The sequence below is a fragment of the Ambystoma mexicanum genome, chromosome 6q (assembly GCF_040938575.1).
Source record: "Ambystoma mexicanum isolate Mex_15411 chromosome 6q, UKY_AmexF1_1, whole genome shotgun sequence".
NCBI lineage: Eukaryota > Metazoa > Chordata > Amphibia > Caudata > Ambystomatidae > Ambystoma > Ambystoma mexicanum.
The window spans coordinates 302209479-302233709 of NC_090937.1; the positions used below are offsets into that span (position 1 = coordinate 302209479).

Sequence of the window (24231 nt, forward strand, 5' to 3'; positions counted from 1 at the left end):
CTCTAGCCACATCCGGCTAGTGCAACGTCCTCTCAGCCGGCGACGAAGGCAACAGGAAGAAAATAGGCAGCACCAAGGGCTTGTGGAGATGGAAGTCTGACGGCACCTTGGGCATGAAGGAGGAGTGCGTCCTCAGCACTACCCTCATCTCGTGGAATGTCAGATATGGAGGTTTACAGGAGAGAGCCTGGATCTCTCCCACTCTTCGTGCGGAGGTGATGGCCACAGGAAACGCTGTCTTCCATGAGAGGAACTTCAACAGTGCCGAATGCAGAGGCTCGAATGGCGGCCTCACGAGCCTGGTCAGCACCACGTTGAGCTCCCACGCCGGGGCCGGAGCCTTCACCAGCGGGAACGATCGAAACCGTCCTTTCATGAACTCCTTCACCAAGCGATGAGACCACAGAGATGACCGCCCCGGAGTTCTGGTTTAGCGGGAGATAGCTGCCAGATGGATCTTCATGGAGGCATGTGCCAGCCCCGCCTTGGCCTGCGATAGCAAGTACGGCAGCACGAGAAGCCGTAATCCGCAGAGACTTAATCTTCTGTGCATGGCACCAGAGAACCTCTTCCATTTGTGTCCATAGCACTTGAGTCAAGGACGCTGTAATGCATCGACCTTGGAAGGTTTGGAACCGATGGAAGTACACCTAACATGGATGCTGGAAACTTCGTGTTGCGGTCTATGCATCATCCAAGATGGCTGCCAGCACGTATTTACGCACAACGCACCAGTGCTCCGATGCGTTGTATCCAAGTACTTTTGTATCTTACCAGCGCTGTGTTACTGAATATCTCGCTACCTATTATTGCTTCCTGTTGCTTTTACCTCTCTCTTCTTCCACTATCTTAGACTGAGGTAAACGTACTATTTTGGGTAGCTTTTCTTTATACGGTTTGATCCCTGTTAATCGCACTTTGAGGTTTGTTCTTAAACTCCTCAGTCCCTGTATCTATGCTTCCTGCTAGTCCCTTGTTTAACTTTATTCCTGACTACCGTTTCTTTTCAACTTACTCCGTTCCTTCCTCCTGGAGTTTCTTCTCTCTAGTTATAAAGTCTAACCTTCTAGGCTACGCTAGGCTACTAATCATCAGTTCGTTGGATCGCTGCCTTGGCGTACTTCTACCTTCCGGCAAGTTTCCTGTGCTCCTATTGTGCCTCAGTTCCTTCGGCACCACCAGCTACTATAAACTGCTTTTTGACATGAATTCTCAGTTCCCTCGATCATACTACACCGAACAAGGAACTGGACTCGCTTCTACTCTTCTATCCAACCTGAAGAAGACCATTCACACAGGGTTTTTTCAGCTTACAGCTTTTTCCCTGGAACAGCGGGTTGGCTCCTGGGAGGCTCCTGGGATTTGGTTCCTATCCGGTCACGGTGGCCTCCGGGGAGTCACGCCCGTACTTGCATCAAAGAAGGAGTAAAGAAATCAGAAAGACACGAAGGAAAGAGAAGACGGAACTCTGAGAAGATTCAGGTGAGGAGGAGTTGGAAAGGGGAACCAGGGTTGCAAGTTTTGACAGACGCCCTGGCCTTTGCAAGCACCTCCTTGCAGTCCGCCGGGATATCATACCCTCCGAACTCTAGTGCTGCAGGAGCCAGGCCTGCAGGTTCAGCAATCCTGGGTCGTGCTGGAGGTTGGCGCCTCCTTCCCTTGCGAGAAGATCCACGTCCGTCGGTAGTTTGACCGGGCGGGGACGCTGACATGTCCAGAAGGTCCGGGAACCAGATCTGCCTCGGCCACGCCGGTGCAACGAGGATCATCCTGCACCGGGACGGTCTCAGTTGACTGATGAGTCGCAGCAGCAACGGCAAGAACGCATACAGGAATATGCCATCCCAGGGGAATGAGAAAGCCTCGGCCATGCTCCCCGGCTTGGGAAACCTGTTGGCGAACCTCCGGCAGTTGGCGTTCGTCGCCGTCATGAATAGGTCGATCTGGGGATTGCCCCATCATCAGAAAAGGAGATCCACTTGATCCTGCCGAAGCTCCCACTCGTGGCACGAGCGCAGCTCCCTGCTGAGTGAGTCGGCAATGGTGTTCTTTATTCCTGCCAGATGTAAGGGTACCAGGAACAACCCTTCGACAATGGCCCAGTGCCACAGATCCTGCGCTTACTTGGATAGGGCTGGGGATCTGGTTGCCCCCTGCTTCCTGATGTAGAACATCATGGTGGTTTTGTCGGTGAAGACCCTTACCACCTTGCCCTTGAGGGATGGAAGGAACGACCTGAGGGCCCAGAACACGGCTCGGAGCTCCAGGACGTTGATGTGTAGTGACCTCTCCTTCGGGAGCCAAAGGCCTCTTGCGTGGAGATCTCCGGTGTGCGCTCCCCATCCTTCCAGGGAGGCGTCCGTCATCACCGTTTCCTGATATGCCGGGGTCTGGAAGTCCATGCCCGCCGCTAGATGCACGCGGGTGCCCCACCACCGGATCGCTTGGCGGAAAGTCTCGTTGAGTGAGATCCTGTCTTCGAAGGTGCCCGCCGCTTGCATCCAACGGGCGTCGAGGAACTCCTGCAGTGGTTCCATCCGCAACCTGCATAGGCGCACAAGGTAGATGCACGATGACATCATGCCGAGTAGGGACTTGATGGACCTCACCCTGGCCCCGTCCATGGTCAACAACCGTTGTACCTTTCCCAGGAGGGCCTTTTGTCCTTTCCTCCAACGGCGAAGCTAATCGCGCCACTGTGTCGAGTCTGGCTCCCAGGAACAGAGCGTCTTGCGACGGTACCAAGTGGGATTTCACGAAGTTGATCGAGAACCCCAGATCCGTGAGCAGTTGGACGGTCTTCGCTGTGTGTTCGAGAGCGAGATCCCTTGACTTTGCTCGGATGAGTTAATCGTCGAGGTAGGGGTAAACATGGATCCCCTGCAGGTGCAGCCACGCCGCCACCGGTGCCAGGCACTTGGTGAAGACCCTGGGCGCCGAATTCAATCCGAAGGGAAGGGCCTTGAACTGATAGTGTCGCCCTTGGACCACGAATCGTAGGAACCCTCGATGTCCTTTGAGAATGGGGATGTGGAAGTAGGCATCCTCCAAGTCCAGCGACGATAGGAAGTCGGCTTCCTCTAGCTTTCCCAATATGTGCTGAAGGGTGATCATCCGGAATTTCTGGGACTTGATGCATTTGTTTAGACGACGAAGGTCCAGGACGGGTCGCCAACCACCGCTCTTCTTTCGGACGAGGAAGTACTGCAAGTACACTCGGAGCTCCAGAGTGACACGAGTTCCATCGCGCCCTTTTTCAGCATTGCTCATACCTCCAGAAGTAGCTGTGGCAAGTGGTTTTCCTTCCTGGCCACAGGTGGTAGATGGGGACACTTTCTTTGGAATTCCAGAGTGTGCCCGTGGGCCAGCGCGTCCAGCACCCAACCGTCGGTGGAAATGGACTCCCACACGCTGATGAATTTCACCAGCCGGACTCCCACTGGGGTGCTTGGGTGGGAGCCCAACGCTGCGGCCGGTTCAATCTTGCTTCGCCGGGGCCTTGGCGACAATGTCGTCTTCTGGCCTTGCTGCGGCCTCTGTGGACCTCCTGCGACGATGAACGGGCCGCTTGGCAGTACGACGAGGAACCGCCACCAAATCCTTTGGAGGCACCTTGAGACTTGCCTCCGGGATCCGAAAGGGCGGCCGTCGTCGATGGAGAGAACCGGAGGACTGGGCCGTCTCTGTTTCCGCCTTGAGGGCCTGCAGTGACTTGTCCACTGCCTTGCCGAACAGGTTGTTCCCGTCGAAGGGCATGTCCAGTACCCTAGTCTGCACGTCCTTACGGAAAACGGTGGCCTTGAGCCAACCGCGCCAGCGAAGGCAAACGCCATTGCCCATCTGGCAAAAGCCAGTGTCGGCGATGTCCGTGGCCCCCGTGATGGTGTGGTCCGAAGCTACCTCACCTTCCTGCAGGATTTCAAGGGCTTCCGCCCTCTTTTCGTCTGGGAGGAAGTCCAGGAGGGGAGCGATCTTGAACCACAGGTCCCTGTCGTAGCGCGCCACGATCGCGAGGGCTTTGGCCGCTTTGCGCTTTGATGGTAGTCGCCGCCGACAAGATGACTCGTCGCCCCATGGCGTCCAGCTTCTTCCCCTCGCGATCCGGTGGGGAAGTGGAAGTTGATCCCATCGCCCCTGCCGATTTCTTCTTGGCCACTGCGGAGACCACCGAATCTGGGGACGGCTGGGCTCTAAGTGTCAGGGGCATACCCAAAGTAACACAGACAAAACATGTAATTAGACCCCCAAGAGGTAAATATGTATGTACCTTGTACCATATTAATATAATGAACACAGTAAAATCCTACAGGAGACTGCTTTGTCCTCCCTGTAGGCTAAAGGCATGACAAGACTACATTGCCCAGCATGCTTTGCGCAGGGGCAACCAAACGGGAGCCATACCGGGCGTGGCTCACATCAACGCGCATGCGCGAAACCACCAGCACAGGGCTTGTGCTCGAGAACGGAGAGGAGGAAGACGTGTGCGAGAGAGCTCTGCCGAAAAACATGTGCGAGGGGCCCAGCCCCACCAGATTGAGAATCCGGCCCCTCGCCAAGCTACAGATAAGTCTGGGACGCGCTGCAAGGGGAGTGGGAACATGCATTATAGAGATCCAAGGAAGCCACAGAGGGAGCTGGAGGAAGCGAAGGGGGCACAATGTCCCAGCTCATACCGGTCGCGCCTGCGCCGGCATACAAGATCAGTAGCAGTGTCGGGGATTGGTAATCAGTTATTGTGGTAGCCTCCCACGCTCCGGAGGGCATTAGACCTGGGAGGAAGCACACGCAGCAACGCGTGGAACGTATATCTAAGGAACGCAGCGCTGGCATTACAGAAAACAGGAATAGTGAACATAGTGAACGACTTGTTTACTAGAGACAAGTGCAGCGAGTGACACAGCTCGTGGGAAGCCACGTTATCGATCTTGGAATGGAAGCATGAATGCGGCATGGAATGAATGACCGTGTGAGTGTATGACAAAGAATAACACAATATTTTCTTTGCAGCTGAAACCAGCCCTGCACAATCTTCGAGACACAGCACAAACTGACAGCTTGCGACGGTGACACCGAGGACCGTGCAATCGGGCAGGACAATGAACAGAGCTAACTGTTGCATGCATGACTAACTAGGTCAGTGGTAGCCCACTGCCAAATTGTATAACCAAGTTGTATTAGGTGTTTAGCCTATGTCCATGTCATTCTATAAACATAGTGTAAGGTTTCATGGAGGGTGCTACTGGGATACAATTGGCCAGCCTGCAGGCAATGCAGGAACTACCATATCTGGCGACTAAAGAAGGTGTGCAGCAGTTGAACCTCACCCAATCTCCCCCTACCTGCCCATAACCTCTTCCTAACCCTTTTTCCGGTTTCCCCAACTACCTCAACCCATCCAATCAACAAGACCCTAACCCTCTTTACCTGCCCTGGTCGCGAATGCCTGGGTAAGCTTTGACTTGCAGGTATCAACACTAAGGCACATCGGGGCGGAATCCGGGACCCGGTACTTCTCACACCGGTCCCTCTTCGCAGGAGCCGTCGACAGTTTGAGTAGCGACATTCCTTCGTCCTAGATGTTCTAGGAAAGGTACTGAGAGGACGGTCTTCCTTTTGGCCTCCCGTCATTGGTAGAGGAAACCCTCCTTCTGTTCTTCGGGACAAAGTTGGAAGAGCTCCGAAGCCCTAGCGATCATGGCGTGAAAGGTGGCAATTTCGTCGTGAGGGGAGGCCCGAGCAAGAGGTGATGGGAGATCGGTCCCGCCGTCACCACGGTCGTCCGTCCCCGCCGTTCCCGTCTCATCCTTCAGTGGAGGGTAAGGAGGTTGTTAGGCAGAAACCTGTGCAGTTCCCTTAGGGACCACTGCAAAAAGTTTAGGACTACAGGAGTTAGCAGTAAACCCAATTGGTAGCAGTCTGCACCACCCAGATTTACCTGGTAGCTGTGGCTGAGCAGTCAGACTTCTCTCAAAAAGAGTTAGGCAGTATACAGAGCATACACAATAGGGCAGGTAAACACAGTAGAACAAGCAAACACTGACCAGAGCTTTGGTGTAAAAGATATATAATTATTTATTTAAAAACACATCTAAGAAAACACACTGGCACTAATCTCAAGCAAGTTCAAAAACACAGTCACTAAAGTATATACACTCCCTTAAAAGAATATTAGACAAGTCTTAAGTAAAGCCCCACTTATTTTCAGACAGCGGTGATCGCTTAACGCAGATGGCACTCTAATAATTCGGTTGAAAAGGGAGAGAAAGGCAGAGCATAAATTGATCCCAACACTTTCAAAAGAACACAGCAAGAGAGGAAGGCAGAATCAAACCGTGAAGTTAGAGTTCAGAAAGCCGGATCCACTTCAAGAGGATCAGAATGAAATGTGTCCAAGGTCACACGGTTGAAAAGTGCACAAAAGTCTCGAAAAGGTTCAGAAAGAAGATGGACCAAAAGAAAGGGACCAGTTAGATGGTCAAGAGGCCAGCCCAATCTAGAAGGTTAAGGATTTACTGTCACCTTGTAGCAATCTATAGAAAGGGAGGCCAGGCGGACACAGTACCTTGAAATGGTGAGAACACTCCAGCGGAGGCAGTTGTTCCTGGCAGCGGTTGCGAGTCGGTGCTTCGTCCGGCAGAAGAGAAGATCTCGTCGGGGAGGAAAGCAGGAGGTCGTTGTACTGCCAGGGAAGAAACCAGCCGCGGAGTTCCTCGATTCAATGGAGTGGTCCTTCTATTCGTGGTTCAGTGGTAAGGGGCTATCCGGCTGCCGGGGTGCTTGGCACGGGCAATTCTACCACTAGACGTCCTGGTAGGCTAAAAGGAAAGCGAACTGGTTGTCCTCACCAGCTCCGGCAAGAAGATCTCCTCTGTCGTCGGGAAGTGGTGAGACTGTTCAGCAGTGCTCCACCAGTGGTGTCGTCGTTGCAGGTCGGCTCAGCTTCTCCCTCTTCGGATTCTCAGGTCCTGTGGTGACTTCTGAAGTTCCAGTCCCAAAAGCCCTACTTTTCTGCAAGAAACCCCCATTCATTCAGCCTGTCAATCAAACATGCTAAGTGGTGAGCCGGCCTGCTCACCACTTGGGCCAATCACACAAGAGTGCGACTTGAGTTGCCAAGGCAACTCAGTCCAGGGTGCCTAAACCCCCTCCCACACCCCCTGTGGTACTCAGACAGAGTGGCACCACTTTTGGAGGCTTCTGTGGAGAAGCCCGCCAAAAAGTGGAACAAAGGGCTCGACTTGGGTTGGAGTCACAGAAAAGAACACAAATGCCATTTTAGAATCGAGTTCTGGCAAAAAATACCAACCGGTGAATTAATATTAAATAAATAACCCGGCGGTATGTTCGAGGCTATAGGAATTAAATAATTAAAGTTGGTAGCCTCGAACAATGGGAAAATCCCATAGAGATATATTTGCGGTCGAATATAAAAAGTAGTATCCACTGCCACCAGCCAAAACTCGATCAGGGGGGACGGAGACGTGCCCCCTCAAATAACAGACCCCGGGGCAATCGAATTGCCCCAACCAGTATGTCCACAATATGATGGTTTGTACTGGTTTCTGTTAATAATTTGGGACTAGTAAAGCCAATGGTGACTTTACATGCCCTGGGAGACATTAGTCAGTCCCAGGGTATGGAGTCTATGGTGGGGTGTCACTATGACACCCCTGTGTCACTGCACTGAGGGTGCTGTGTAACACACATAGTAAAAACACATGAGACCCTATGGAGTAAAAGACCCCATAGCCCATAAAACACATTAACAGTCAAAGGAACCCCTCAAATCATGTCCAAGAGTGTGAGGAAAAGAGACTCACTCTTGGCAGGAGAAAATAAAAAAAACTCCAGAAATCCAGCAAAGCTGCTGGGGGACTCACTAGGTTAGGACATTCAGCCTAAACAGAGAATTCTCCCTTACAGAGGTGAAGGCTGGAAAGGAGGGGGAGGATGGATTCGCCTCCGCTTGTTTAGCGGGCTTCCCGACGGTCCAGGTGCCGCTGGAGCGTCTGCTGGGGTAAGGGCAACCTTGTCCTTATCTCCGTACACAGGGCCTGGATAGCCATCAAGATTGCTCCTGAGTTGTCCTGTGGCATAGGCGCTGGTTGCGACGGGAGCAACGGCTGGGGAGTAGGGTCCTCCGTCTCCTCCACGGTCCGCGGCTCCTCGTCGGCTCCACCGTCACTTTCTACGTCTGCCTCGTCGTGATCCCTCCCGTAGGACCGGACTTCCTCGAACCTCTTGTCCAGGATCTTTGCGACGCCAGCCAGCTCATCTTCAGAGGTGGTATCTGAGTCCGTTATGGCTAACGTGCCCCCCTCTTTCTCCACCCGGGGTTTCACGGGGGTCTTCTCGATAGGCTGAAAAGAGGATTCCCTCTGGGGTGGCAGGGAAACTCTAGGCCCGGAAGTCGTCTCCACTGGGGTAGCCTCCACAGGCTTCGCCAGGGCCACCACGACTCCTTCGATCGAGGCCTTAGCCGGGTGAATCAGGGCCTTCGCGACACTAGACGCGCCTGAGGCCTTCACCTTGGGGGGAGGGTCGCTGCCTCACTCCCCCTCGGCTGTCGCCGTCAGGATCGACCGGGGCTTCTCCCGAAGCTTACCCGGGTTCTCTGACTTTCTCTTCACCGAGCCAGAGCGTTGGTTCGTGGTTGATGGCGTCAGTGACATCGTGCCCTGCCTGGTAGCCAAGCAGCCCTAACCATCGGTGCTCCCGGTGCCCGCGGACTCGCAGTGCTTTGCCTTTTGTTGGGCCCCCGTCGTCGGAGCACCCTCAAAGGTCTTAGGAGACCGTTCAGACTACTTCTTTTCATGTCCTGCTGGGCTTTTCCCCTCCAGCCAGTTGGTGAGTCGAACGCGACAATCCTTCATTGTCCGTTCGGACATATTCTTACAAAACGCAGAGTCCTTCTCCACATGCGATTTGTCGTTGTGAAGGCAGTAGAGGCACCGAGAGTGCTCATCTTTCTTGAAGACATTCTGTAATCCGCATCCAGGGCAGCTCCTGAACAGCTTGGATCCAGGCGTCGTGTTTCCTTTGTCCTGGGCCATGTCCACGCGGGGTAGGCCTCAAAGATCTTCCGGAATCCTCCAAGAAGCGAAAACTCGACGAAAATTCACCCTTGAGGGGTGTAGAAAATTCCGAAACGGGTCCCCGTAGATTGGAAGTAGAATCGGTGGAGCGTGAGGCTCGATTGACCAAAGAAATAAGAGTAAACTCTTTGAAAAATCGCAAAACGCAGTAAAAGCTCGAGAGCTTTAGCACGAGTACTCCCAACAATTGAACGTGCGGTAAAAATCTGAGGATGGCTGCCAGAGGAGGGGCTTAGGTAGAGGGCAGTCATTGGCTGGGGCAGTATGGCCCAGAGACCTGTGATTGGTTACTAGTAGAAAGACAGTTCAGAAACGAAACAAACAGATTTTTTCTTTACCAAGGATTCCCAGCCCGACGACGGGGAATATTCATGAGCATGTGAATCCATGCCAGACCCCATGTCGGAGAAAAGGAGTCCAGAGTTTCATAGGATTTGCGAACTTTTATCGCTGTTTCATTCCCGGTTATTCCCAAATAGTCCACCCAATCACAGCTCTACTACGGAAAAACAAACATTTCGACTGGTCCGCGGAGGAGGAAAGAGCCTTTCAAATCTTAAAACAGAAGTTTACTTCAGCACCGATCTTACAGCACCCTAGACCAGATCTCCCGTATGTGGTCGAAACCGATGCCTCCAGCATCGCCATGGGAGCTGTCCTCTCACAGAGAAACCCAGAAACCTGTCAATTACATCCTGTGGCATTCTGGCCCAAAACATTTTCAGCAGCCAAATTGAACTATGCGGTCATGGATAAACAACTCTTTGCATTTCGCGCCTTGAAACACTTGTGTATAGGCGCGTTACAAATGCCTTATCATATCATATCATATATCATTCAAATAGCTTTCAAGGTATGGAGGCACTACCTTTTGGGAGCCAGGCATACGGTCACAGTAATCACTGACCACCGTAATCTGCAATACCTGAATTCTGCCAGGGCACAATCATCACGCCAACTTCGATGGGCCTTATTCTTCGCAGAATACGACTATGTCATCACGTACCGCACAGGAGTACGCAACGGCAAGGCTGATGCCTTATCCCGCTTGGGTAAAGGAGAGATAAGTACGCAACACCACATCCAGTAGCCATCATTTCAGAAGATAAACTCTTGGGGTTACTATTAGCTTCTCCCTTGGATGACCTAAAGACCGAAGTTAGACATCAGATGGACACAGAAGAACTTCCGACATGAGCCACGAGGAGCATTCAGCACACAGTTGCCAAGAGGTTACCGTATTACCAGGGACGCCTTTACCTTCCAATTAAGAGCTTACAGGAACAGGTGGTTACAAGTTACCATAACCTATTACTAGAGGGACATACAGGAGTAGCCAAGACACTGGCCAAGATCAAAAGGAACTACTGGTGGCCAACCTGGCGGAAAGACGTGAGCCAATTCGTACTATCATGCGGGATCTGTGCGCAAATCAAATCCCAAAAACAGAAACCAGTGGGTCTTTTGCGCCCTTTGGCAGTTCCACCCACACCATGGCACACTGTCACTCGATTTCATCACAGACCTCCCTCCTTGTAATGGCTACAACACCATCCTAGTTGTAGTAGATCTGTTCTCTAAGATGGCTCATTTCATACCTCAGAAAGGACTACCAACAGTGTCTACCTTAGCAAAGGTCTTACTTGAGCAAATCGTCCTGTTACATGGTTTACTGTCGATCTTGATTTCTGACCAGGCAGTCAGTTTATCTTGAAGTTCTGGAAAAAAAGTTGCAAGCCCGCACAAATTGATGTTCGTCTATCCACAAGCCACATCCCCAAACTGATGGCCAAACTGAAAGAACCAACCAGACACTAGAACAGTACTTGAGATGCATTCTTCACCAGACAGAGGGTATTTGGAAAGATATGTTATGGATTGCAGAATATGCATATAACAATTCAAACCATACCACTACCGGCCAAAGCCCATTCTAGGTCTTACACGGACGGCACCCACGAACTTCCATCTTTGACCCACCAGAAACACTGGAAATGCCTGCAGTGTTTATGTTTATTATGTTTATATAGCGCTTTACGCCAAAGCGCTTTACATTTTAACAACAACAAGGATACAATAAAGATGAAAACAGTAGAAGCAAATTACAAAATATGAATCAAACCAGTAAAACAGTAAGTAGAACAATTTGCCTATGAAGATAAATGAGAAAGGAGGGGGTGGAGAAGGGGAAGGAAGTGGGAGGCAGGGAGAGGAATAGACAGAGGATGAGAGGAGACTAAAGAGGAATGGAGCAGGAAGGGAAAGGTAAGAAGGGGAGGGTTTGAGGGAGGAGGAAGGAGAGAGGAAGGTGGAAGGAGGGGATAGGAGTGTCTGGGTGTGGAGTGGAGAAGAAGATATTTCAAGGAAGCACAAAAGGAGGAATAGGTGGGGATGGAACGGATAGAGAGAGGTAGGGAGTTGCAGTGTAGGGGGGCAAGGAGCTGAAAGGAACGGAAACGAGAGGAGGCACATGGGGACAGGGGAACAGAGAAGGAAGAGATCGGCAGATCGGAGACAGCGGGAGGGAGTGTAGAATGAAATGAGAGAGGAGAGATATGGGAGAGCAAGATTGTGAAGAGTTTTAAAGATAAGACAGAGGAAGTGAAAACCTTGCATACAACAGTTACCCAGGTTATCAAAAACGCAACTGAACAACTTGCAGGAGCCAAAGAAAGACATAAGAAGTTTGCAGACCAATATCGGAAAGGGGCTCGTACTTACCAGGTTGGTGATTCAGTGTGGTTAGCCTCTAAACACATTCCCATAAAAGGATCCCGAACATTTCACCCCAGATACTTAGGCCCATACACCATTGAGGCAATAATCCATCCTGTTGCTATGAAACTACCCTGCCTTCAAACATACAGATTCATCCGGTGTTCCACGTTTCCCTCTTGAAACCAGTTCAACCCGGCACTCGAATCAAAACACCCCTGGTTCCCATAATAGTGGACGGTGAACCTGAATATGAGGTTAAAGACATTCTGGATTCCAAAACAGTCCGATTCAAATGATATTATCTTGTTGAATGGAAGGGATATGGACCACAAGACAGAACATGGGAACCCAGTGATCATATCCATGCTCCTCGACTAGTAAAGAGGTTGCATCGTAAACATCCAACCAAACCAGGACTAGAGGGGAACCCACCCTTGAGAGGGGCCTTAGGGGGGAGTACTGTCACAGCCATCAGCCCAGTTTCACGTGCCCACACTCAATAACTGGCTTGCCACCCCCATAATGCTGTTGGACTGCCACCCAGAAAGCATACTTGTGGCGCCACCACAGCCAACCCCCGTTGAATGCAGGGGAAGGCCACTTGGACCCTGTCCTGGAGCATCTGGCACCAGGTTCATAGTGTGGGTGGAGAATGACAGAAGAGACTAGTGACTTCCTGCTCCTCCAACATGGCTGAGTGATGGGCCACAGTCTTTCTACACGCAGTCCAGCGTCTGGGTGTGGCTGGCTATATAAGCCACACCATTGCATTGAACCTTGCTTCGCGTTACTCTGCTTCATGCAGCGCGACACTCCCTGCGTCCCGGCGACCTGCAATTAAAAGAAGAAGAAACCGTCAGATCCAGGAACCAGCACAAACAACTCCAGTGTAACAGCATTGCACTTACCTGAATTTCTTCTCGTCATCCTGTTACGCTCACCTGGCTCCCACAGAGGCGTCGATCTGAACTGGACAGCTGCGGTCTCCACCAATGTGACGCGTAGGGCCGAGATGACGGACTGGACTGGCCCACCTAGCTTCGTTTGCTTGGCCCGTAGGAATATTCTTCTCCAAACGGAGAAAGGGAATTAATCACCCATGGGGTTGAGCGTACATCCCCTCACCCCCGCTGTTCTCCCCACAGATCACCTTTGATGTCCCCTCTTATAGGCTCACCTGATGGTTTGAAAAGATGAGCTCTCCATCCTGCATTGAGCGCAGGGGCGCGTAGATAACCAGTTGCTTCACTGGCTCGAAGGAATTGGTGAGTTCCAGAACAATATTGACTCCGAGATTCCCGGCAAGACGCCGTAAGTATGAAGTTCGTAAGAGTTCAAATGCCTGACTTTCACTCTTGTCCGATTCCTTGCAGGTTGCAGCTTGAGCCTAGTGAAGAGTTCCTTGTGGCAACCGGTAGTATTCTGGTGAGGATTTGTATTTTCCAACACAGTTCGATAAAATAATTTCAATATGTAACTTGTTGCTTTCTCCTTTATTCAGGCGCTGAGAGAAAGTATGAAGTCTCAGGGAATAATACCTCCGGCGGTAAAATCAGGTAAGTCTATTGTGGTGAGGAGGGTTCCCCTGGTTAGTCCCTTTGTTTCACCTTGCTGTCCTTTTGTTTCCCCTTAGGGGCCGGGGTTCGGCGAAGATGCAGTGGAAGCTGCGCCGACCCGTGAAGAGGAATAGCACCCCCGGTGGTAAAATCAGGTAAGTCTATGGGGGGGGGGTAACTAATATTCCTCTGTGTATTCCCTTGGCTCACCTTGCTGTTCTTGTCTTCTCCCTAGGTGCCGGAGTGCGGCGGGAACATGCAGGAGGATGCGGTGGAATGTGAAGATGCTGCGAAGGCCGGTGAGTTCAGCGCGGCGCTGCAGCAGGCGAGGCGACGCGCATAAAATAACTTCTTTCTTCCAGCTCGAAGGCGCGATGGATCGGGAATTCAGGTAAGGATCAAAGGTATTGCTCTTGTTCTAACCTTTTCTCCTTCTTTCTCCCTTCTTCTAGGAGCTCCAAACTCGAGGCGGGCGTGGCAGAAGACTGGATGCAGACTTGCAGGCACGGTGAGCGTTACGCTGCTGGATGCAGAATAACGCGAAGCGTGTGCTGCTCTTTGGGCATGGTTTAAATAGCTTCCAAGGTAGTCCCAGGTAAGTATTCCTCCTCAGCCCCACCCAAGTAAAAAATAGTCCCTAGGTAAAGTAGTCCCTTCCAAGCCTCTTTTGGCTTGGAGCTCTTGCAGCATGGTCTGCATCAGTTAAGTTTGCAGCATGGTCTGCATCAGGTAAGTATTAATCTATGAGCCTGGCGTCTGTGGCGGCCAGGACTGACTCTCCATATGAGCCTGGCGCCATAGATGCCAGGACTGCACCCAAATAGCCCCTTGCAGGGGTTGTTGGGCTTGCTTGGGATAACTTGATGCCTGCTTCCGGGGTTGCTGGACTTGGTCTAGGTCCCCGGGGGTAGGCATCATGTCACATCCCGGCTCGTGCATTCCCCTTGTCATCCAGAGCACCTGGTCAGCTCCTCATCTCCATGGCAGCCACGTTCGACCGCAGCTTCTTAATCGATCGGGATTTGTAGAAAAACAAGACAACAAGTGAGTAAGGGGGCTTACATACACCGTGCATCAAAGGCACCGCAAGTCACGGATACAACAATATACTCACAGCACCAGCGTGAAGGGAAGACTGGCACACTAATGCTGCGCACACTACAATATCTGCTGCACCGTGCTACGGAGGCACCAGCGCCGCAGAAAGGCCAACTGCAAGCCAGGGGTAACAATTGAGAGAGACTACCAGTACCAAGCAAGGAGTATAACCAACCAAGCACGAGCAGAGACATTTCTACAGCCAATGCCGCAGCTGGACTGGGCTTGGACTTTCAAACCCTTACGAACCAGTGACGTAACATGGTTCCACCTAAACACAGAAGCACGGACATTGCGCCCCTGCTGAGAAGAAGCAGGACGTAGAGCTTGCCTGCAAATATTACAAGGTGAGCAGAATCCAAGGGGGAAAAAAGAAGGGACAAGAGACACTGGTGGTAGAAGAGAAAGAAATCGGACAATCGTTAACCCCTATTCCCTTGTTGTAGGAATTGAACCATGGTAGGAGCTGATCCCAGGACAGACCAGGCACCCAACGCACATCCAGCATATATCCATGCCGAGACTCCAGGTGCTCCCGCAGACATAAGGTGAGTGTATCAGGGCCCCTACCGCTAGGCACAGTTCTGTATGAGGATCCACCCCACATGGGCAGCCTGTAAATAAAGATATAATACAAGCCCAGTCCATATATTGTTCAACGAGTCTTATTTCCTTCTAAAATAGTTCTACCACCCCAATGTACCTGGAATAGCAGAGTTCTTCGATGAGGCGTTGATGGATCCTTCTTGATTGGCCCTCTTTAAGGCAGGAGCCACGGATCATTGATAGTCCTCAAGGAAGGTGAACCTTGGCGTTGAGAGTCGTCCATGAAAAGGTTAGATGGCGTTGAGGCAGCAGCTTCGGTCCTGGCGCTGCTCGTCGACGTCCTGCAAAGACGAGGTGTGCGGTGCACCTCGACGACAATGGTTTGTTGCCACGAAGAGCCTATGAAGAACTTTGGCCCAGCAAGGGCGTAGAGTCGTCTGGCATATCTGCGGTCTTCGGGTGGCGGGAAACCCACCGGCAGATGCTCCTCGGCGCGTTGGCAGCCTCGACTTTCTTCTGGCGGGAAAAAGCGGTTGACAGTGCAGGCGAGAGCATCCTTGAATTCACAGTGTCTTAATCAGGTGGAGCATTGCGGAGCCGGTCGTCGGCGGCACAGTGTCAAGCGGTCGCCGCTTCTGGGCAACACTGCTTTGACGGGCCTCCAGCAGTTATAGCAAACCTGTGAACCCTGGTTGACGATGGTGGACGGAATGTCCGGTGCTTCTCTTTGTTCTCTTTGGCGGTCCCCGTCTCCGGTCGGCAGCCTGTTGAGGGTCCGACTTGCAGGAAGCTTCGGCAAAGGTTAGCGGTGCTCGGTGGTCCCTTGTAGCTCAAGAAGAGGTCTCCTAACGAGGTCCTCTCTCGGATCAGTCCTCGATAAACTTGACAGCTTTCTGATCTGGTCAAAGCAAATGCAGCAGAAGTCGTCTTCTTCCAGCTGGGCTTCAAGGATAAGCATCAGGTATCAACTTCAGCTTCTGAACGAATTCTAGCAGGGAGAGGCCCCCAGATATACTGTTCTGTCTCTCATTCATTCTGCTGGGTCACACTCAGGCAACCAATCACTCAGAAGGGCATTCAGCAATCAGGCAGCCAATCAGGCTCACAGTGCATTCAGGCCATTCTCCTCCCTCTCAAACACTTGCAACAAGGAATGTGTATTGGGACAAGTACCCAGCCATTCAGCACTTCACACTGCATTCCAACCAGTTTCGGGCAGGGCAGTCTCAATCATTGTATTTCATACCAGAAGCCAGTCACCCATAACAAGAAGTGCATATTGGTCACACACTCCATTCACCCAGTACCCACCCACAGGGTGTACCCACAACATACAGTCACTGGGAAGGCTGCAGCCAGTCTGGCCTGGACTTTCCCACAATACCATATATGGAACTTCCACCAAACAACCAGTCAGGGGAAAGGGACAGAGTCAGGGCTTCCCAGGACTTTGGTAAAAACAAGGTAACGGGACACAAAAAGCAAGAGGCCACAGGGGCCATCTTATCTCCTATCAAGAACCAACTGATTCCAATGGCAGGGCCTGCATATCCCCAAAACGGAAGATACACAGAGCACTTGTCAAATTCAGCATGGAGCGGCCACCAGCCCATACCCTGCTCTGTGTGCCACACACAGATGCCCAAAAACATACACTAGGGGCACAGGGTTGTACGCCCACCCATGGGTGCCATAACAGTATCTCAAGGGTCTGTACACCAAACCAAAAAGAGGAAGCGCTGCTTTGCCAGGTGTCCCACATGGACTCCTGGGCAGAAAACAATACAGAACAAATATGAAAAAGGACTCCAGGACAAGGACAGGGAGCCCCTGTCCCTCCAAATCATTTCCAGCATCACACCCCTCAAGGATGCATACCCCCCCAACACTTTGCAATGAATACATAAGACCACTTTCAAATAACAGGATTTTAAGTACAATTATATTACAAAGATACAATCACATTGCGCCACTATCTGTAAAGTGTTGTTTTAATGCTTGTTTGCACAAGGTCGATAGGCTTGAAACCAGCCGACATGTGTTTCGAGCACTGCTCTTCTTCAAAGGCTGGGGTATTGTAACACATAGTGCATAATTGGTATGATAATAATTCATAACAGTGTGTAAATATTGACATTTAAACATCAAAAATGTCAGCACACCAAATGAAGTTTGCATCAGTTATGGTGCCAAACACATTGCCATTTCAAAATATAATGTCCAATTTTGGATTCCAAAGAAAAGGATACATTAGGCGTCATCCATTTCATAACCCAAGACAAACCAAAACAATAAAACAAGGAAGGAAAATAAGAAATTAACAATACAAATTGTAAGAGCATATATCTCAATAAGTCTACATCTTTCAATGCAATCATACAACGTGTAACGTATCACATCAGCGTGTGCTATGGTATATCTACCTTATGATCCCCTTGTGTCCAGGGTCCGGACTAAAAGAGAAAAACAGATTGGGGACTATGTTATCCAGATACTAGCCCATTACAGTAACCGTTGGACCGGAAGACAATATGTCCAGGCATCATGAAACATGTATATTTACTAATAAAAGTAAAGGTGTCAAACTAAATTGCCCCTTACATATTAAAAAAACACTCACCTAGTCGGTTGTCAAAAGGGTACATTAACCAGTCTCCTGTCTGTAAAAATATATATGTATACATGTGTAAAAAAAAATACCATCCAATAAACACATAATGCGCCAACATTCTTGTTTGAAACTCATCATTGCTATCCTGTGCTCAGTTCTAATATCAACGAGGAACGGTAAAGAAAAAAAAAAGGTAGAAAGTGAATAGCTATATTTCCTTGCAAATGCGGCTTTGGTAATTCTCTATCCCCATAGAAGTAGGTAATCCCAATGTCATCGCCACGATATGCCAAATCACGTCGTTACGGAACGATCGGCGAGTAGGCGTGAATGAAAAGAAATTGAAAATAAAAACAGCCTGATTAGCGTTACATGCGGTATGGCTGGGATAGCCTCAGTCCCCTGTATTGTGAGCAATTTTATAGCTTTCAAGCTCATCGCTATATCCCACAACCGATTAGATACTTGATGCCGGTTCTACCTGGAGTGTTAGCCTTTCGGCAGCGGTATCTGTTCTAGTAAGCCGCTTTTGCCGTTTCCAAGGCACTATAAAGCTTACGCTTGCTATTACATTCGTACTGCAGCAGTTCAGTGTCCCTGCCCCTCTGCCATCTTTGTTGAGCTGGATCTTTGTTGAGCTGGAGAGCTCGAAAACATCCTCACAATTTCTGCTACGTAACTCCTGTTTGCCAAATTATTAGTAATTCCCTGGTCTTCAAGTAGAACGCCAGCACGAGTGTATGGCAGTCACTATACAGCTTGTAAACAGAAATAATTTCCCGGACCTAATAAAACATCTTAAATTCGTGACGTTCAATATTCTATTGTGCATTGTCTGCTATGCAGTATACCTCATATGTCTGTATCTGACTCCTTAAAGCGCTTTTTGATACTGAATGTGACCGATTTAGCAATGCATTATGGTTGCCGGTTAGCTAGTATCCACTGAAGCATTGAAATCCCAAAAGGGTTGCATTGTTGAGTAGTTGGAATTGGCTCAACCCCAGATATTTCTTGTCCATATATTACTAATAAAGTCTCCAATGTATTATAGTTGATGTGACACATTTAACTTGTTGTATATTGCCATAAGATATTGCGTCAATGAACCCATTATACAACCATTGCGAATTACTATATTGCACTTGCATCTATACACTTGTTGCTCAGACACTTGGCCCAGATAATACCTCAAAATTAACAATGCGCTGAAAGCGGATCTGGCATACACTTTTCATTATAAAACTGCATAATTTGCTAAAATGTCCATATATTTTTGGTTCATGATTACTCGGTAACCTCCACCAATGTATAAAATATCATTGATACACTGACCATGTTTCGATAATTCATAATGTTCAAGCTCCATTTATGCTCATCAACACTGGGCTACTTGTTTTGATTTATTCCTTAAACTGTGTAACCTTTATAGAAAAAACGCAAATTCGTGATCCGTATTTAAGCCAGTATATACTGTTCTGTACTGGCAAATTAGTCATGCTTCTAACTGTCTCAGTAGGAGTTGCAGATTGCCCCCTCTTTGTGGCAATGTCACCTTGGCCATGCCAACAAACCAAATCTCTTTTTTGTCATCCACCGTTTGGTGCATGCATTCCCAATGTGAAGCCGTGGGTACTTGGCCTCTTGGTTGCCAATCGTATAAAGGTGTTCTCTGATCGTAATCTTCAGAGGTCTAATGGTACTTCCTACATATAAAGCTCAACATACACAGATGATACAGTACACAACATATTTCGAATTACAGTTGATTGATTCTACATGGAATTTGCCCATCCTTCCAAAATTCACAGTTTTAGTTTTTAAGGCATGCGGGCACATTGAACAACAGCCACATTTATGGAACCCTTTATTCAATTCTCACTCCTATTGACATTGCGCATAAAAGAGGGACAAAGTGTATTCCCAAGTGTCTGCACTTTACTGTATGTAATGCTAGGCATTGGATCTATATGTTTAAGCAAGTCTTTATCTAATTGTAACAGATGCCAGTGTCCTTTGAGCACTGTTTGGAATTCATGGTTGTCCACATTATATCTCGTAATTAGCCTTAATTTGTTCGATTGGTTGGTAGTTTGTCTTACTTTCGGTGTCAACAGATCAACTCTTTCAATACCGCTTACTTGTTTCTTCGCTTTATCTAGTAGTGATTTATGGTAACCTCTAGACAGGAATCTTTGACTGAGAAGCTCACATTCTGAAACAAAATCATTCATTGAACTACAATTTCTTCTTGTACGTATATATTCGCCTTTCGGTATATTTGATATAACCACCTTATTATGACAGCTGCTGGCATTGAGTACATCATTCACCAATGTACTTTTTCTGAAAGTTTTGGTCTCAAACCCCATCAGCGTCAAATCTGTATAATTATCACTAATTTTGCGTGTGAACACAAGGCCCCAGTCGTTGGCATTAAGAAACTCCACAAACTCCATCAGGCACTCAAATAAACCAGACCAAACCATAATGAACTCATCTATGTAATGTCTCCGTAGATGCACATATGGGAGAAACACAGAATTGGAGAACACATTTTCATGCTCAAAATGATGCATAAATAAATTCGCTAAGGCAGGTACAAAGCTTGCATCCATGGCAATTCCAATGAGTTGCTTGTAATTTACATTACTAAACAGAACAACATTATTCTTCAATGTAAATTCTAACAATTCCGTGAGCATCTCAATATGCACATAATTTGAAGCAGAGTTTTCCCTGAAGATGTAATTTACACTCTTGATAGCTAACCGATGCTAAATAGAAGCATAAAGTGCTTTCACATCCAGTGTGACAAGTAGGTAACATGGCGCTTCAGGTAGGTTTTGAAAAATGTGAAGAACATGCATGGTATCTCTGACATACGTGGGTGTCTGTATGACTGCGGGTAGCAGGCATTCATTAATATAGAAAGCCAAAGGTTCTAATATACCCCCTTTACCACTGACTATTGGTCATCCTTCTGGTATGCATTCAAAACTCTTGTGATCTTAGGGAGGAGATAGATTGTAGGTCCATCTACCAACAGAAATTGTATTTCCACATCTGTAAGGATGCCTTTCGTATGACATCTGTGTATTTGTGTTGAAACTGATACCTTTAATCCCTGCATTGGGTTGCTTGACAACACTTGGTAACACCCTGGTGTACTAAGGTGGTTGAGTCCCATTTGTATGTAGTCTATTTTGTTTATAATGACCATGGTGCCCACTTTATCTGCTTCCTTAATAATAAGGACAGTGTTTAACGCAAGCTTTTGAACTGCTGATAGTTCTGTGGGTTTCAAATGCTGACTTTTTGGAATTTAGCCTTGTACGCCAAACTATGAATGTTCTTAATGACTGCTTTGTAAAATGTATCGATAATGTTATCCCTAGGAAAAACTGGATTCAAACAAGATTTTTTGTTCGTTCTTTAATATTCACATTTTGTTGTTCAATGTTCAAATCTCAGAGGGTATCATGTACATTAGTTTCACCTTCGAGAGTACCGTCTTCTAATAACATCAGCACATGTGTTATTAACATAGTTTGTAATGACATTTCCGCCGGTGGTGATACCATCGGTGTAGCTGTAAAGTGCCGTACTTGGGTTGAAAAGAATTTGTTGAGCTTAAATTTGCGCACAAATTTAAATCAAATTTCAAAGTTATTAAAGCCGGAAGTGGCAAATGACAAACCCTTATTTAAAACTGCAACTTCTTCCGGTAAGAGTCGATGAGTTGAGAGATTATAAACCAAATTGTTCCCATCTATATGTTCTGTTGTTGCTGTTGTGATGCTTTCCTCACTCTGCACGGCGGTGGTGGGGCATTTACGCCTGTGATGTTGGACCCCCTTGGTGCCCCTTGGTTTGTGCCCATCATTGCTATATTTGAAACAATGGGTATCTGAAACCTGACTTATTTCATAGATGCCCGTAGATTCCCTTTCTTGAAACACCTGATTTGCTCCAAAAAAAGGTGCAGGTACTGATTGATCCATACTTTTTCGAAGTTGAAGCCTCGGTAGACTCTATATTATTTGCACCAGTTGACACTTTATCTGGGTCACTGTCTACATCTATATTATTTGCTCCAGTTGACACTATCTGGTTCACTGTCTACATCTATATTATTTGCACCAGTTGACACTTTATATGGGTCACTGTCTATATCTGAGCTAATTGGCGAAGAGGCCACACTACTGCTACGTGATCTAGACACATCGTCATATTTTGGTTGATAATTGTAGACTCTATTGTCACAATAATCTGTCATCTCTGGAGAATTTGCAGAATTTCCGCAATTTAACCTCATCTGGAAGTTGGAGGACTGCATACATTGTTTTAAAGTTCTTATCTTTCGTAGCACTCAGAGCTTAGACTGCACATTGGGCCAGAATCTCCCCACACACACAAAATAAGTTGGGGTGTCATGTTTGATGTTTTGGAATAGAGCGCCACAAGAATGAACCAATAATATATGGACATTTTTGCCCATTTTTTGTGGGGTTTATGTTATGCAGTTTATAATGAAGAGTGCATGCCAGATCAGCTTCCAGCGCACTGTTAATTTGGAGGGGTTTTCAAGGCCAAGTGTCTGTCTGAGCAAAATGACTATAGTAATTCACAATGGTTGTATAATGGGTTCATTGACGCAACAGCTTACGGCAATATACAACAAGTTAAACGTGTCACATCAAGTATAGTACATTGGAGATTTTATTAGTAATATATGGGCAAGAAATATCAGGGACTGAGCCAAATCCAGTTACTCACTCAACAATGCGACCGTTTTGGGATTTCAATGCAGTGGATACTAGCTAACCGGCAACCATAATGCATTGCTAACATTGGGTCACATTTGGTATCATAAAGTGCTTTAAGGAGTCAGATACAGACATATGAGGTATACTGCATAGCAGACGATGCACAATAGAATATTGAACGTCACTAATTCAATATGTTTTATTAGGTCCAGGAAATTATTTCTGTTTACAAGCTATATAGTGACTGCCATACACTTGTGCTGGCGTTATACTTGAAGACCAGGGAATTACTAATCATTTGGCAAACAGGAGCTCCGTAGCAGCAAGTGTGATGGTGTTTTCGAGCTCCCCAGCCCAACAAAGACGGCGAGGGGCGGGGACACTGAACTGCTGCAGTACGAACGTACCAGCAAGCGTAAGCTTTATATTGCCTTGGAAACAGCAAAAGCGGCTTATTACAACAGATACTGCTGCCGAAAGGCTAACACTGCAGGTAGGATCCGGCATCTAGTGTCTAAAAGGTTGTGGGATATAGCGATGAGCTTGAAAGCGCTTTACAGTGCTCACAATACAGGGGACTAGGGATATCCCGGCCATAGCGCATGTAACACTATTCAGGCTGTTTTTATTTTCAACTTCTTTTAATTCACGCCTACTCGCCTGTCAAATCCCAAGAAGCAGCCCATGAAGTAGACTGTTGTTGGCACCCTATTGGGGGCTTATTCATCCAGCAGATGCCACCTTTGTCCCTCCTGCAGGCACATCAGGTGGGGTAGGATGGCATCTGCTGAACAAGGACACCAGAAAACCACATCATGGCAGCAGAACTACAAGCCCCAGCAATCCTGGATGCTACGTGTGGGAAAACAGGCATACAGTGTGTTAGGCAGAATCCAGTGCAGTTCCCTTAGGGAGCACTACACCAGATTAGGACTACAGGTGAGAGCAATAAATCCCCTTTGGTATCAGTCTGTACCACAAAGATTTAGTTAGTAGCTGTGGCTGAGCAGTCAGACTTATCTCAAGAGGGAGATGAGCAGTATTCAGAGTTTACACAATAGGTCTACTGTACTATGGTACAAGGAAACACTGACCAAACCTTTGTATTTAAAAAGTATATATATATTGATTTTATACACCTCTATTAAAACACATGTATCACAGTCATCAAGCAAGTTAAATTAAGTCAAAAGAAAAATATACACACTCCCAAGTTGAATTGTAGACCAAGTGAACCAGAGTGAAAACTGAGCAAAACGGCACAGTGAAAACTACACACAAGGGATTCTCTAACAATTCCTCACAAGGGAGGGAAAACACAAGTTATCTAGAAATAGTTTCTTATACAGCCTAGTAACACTTCCCATCAGTTTGTGAACCAGTTCAGCAAGACAGTGCATCAGTATAGGCAATACTTAAAATGAAAACTGATCAAAATGGCATTTCACAATGTTTAAGAATGGGAAGGAAAGGGTAGTTAAAAGAAATAGGTGCACCAACACAGTTCTCAGTGAGAATCAATCTAAAGAAATCAGATCTAATAAATGTGACCAGAGTCAGTAGGCCTGTGCCAGAGTCAGTGGTACAGGGCAAGGGCCCAGGAGCAAAATGTTCTTGTAGCTGCAGTCAAGTCTTTGGTTAACGAATTTGAAAAGGTGGATGCAGAAGGTGAAAGACAATGTTAAGAGAGAGGGGCGGCCAACCCAACAGGTAGGTAAAGGATTTAAAACACCTTTAGCACTACCGCGAAGAAAGGGCAGCCTGGCGGAACAATGTACCTTAAAATGAAGAAGTGGCTCCTGCTGTGGCGATTGTTCCTGGTAGTTCCTGCAGTTCGG

The 24231-nt window shown here is 48.1% G+C and overlaps 1 protein-coding gene and 1 long non-coding RNA gene across 4 annotated transcripts in view; both read right to left on the reverse strand.

The window, feature by feature from the left end:
• The window catches only part of LOC138515997 (RNA-binding protein 43-like), a 240752-nt gene that overhangs the window by 77126 nt on the left and 139395 nt on the right, over positions 1 to 24231 (reverse strand). The gene's annotated exons all lie outside the window — the stretch shown is intronic.
• Positions 16982 to 17675, reverse strand: LOC138515998 (uncharacterized). Its single transcript, XR_011282198.1, has 3 exons — positions 17634 to 17675; positions 17437 to 17466; positions 16982 to 17080 (listed from the first exon to the last, which is right to left on the reverse strand). It is a non-coding gene; the product is annotated as an uncharacterized lncRNA (long non-coding RNA).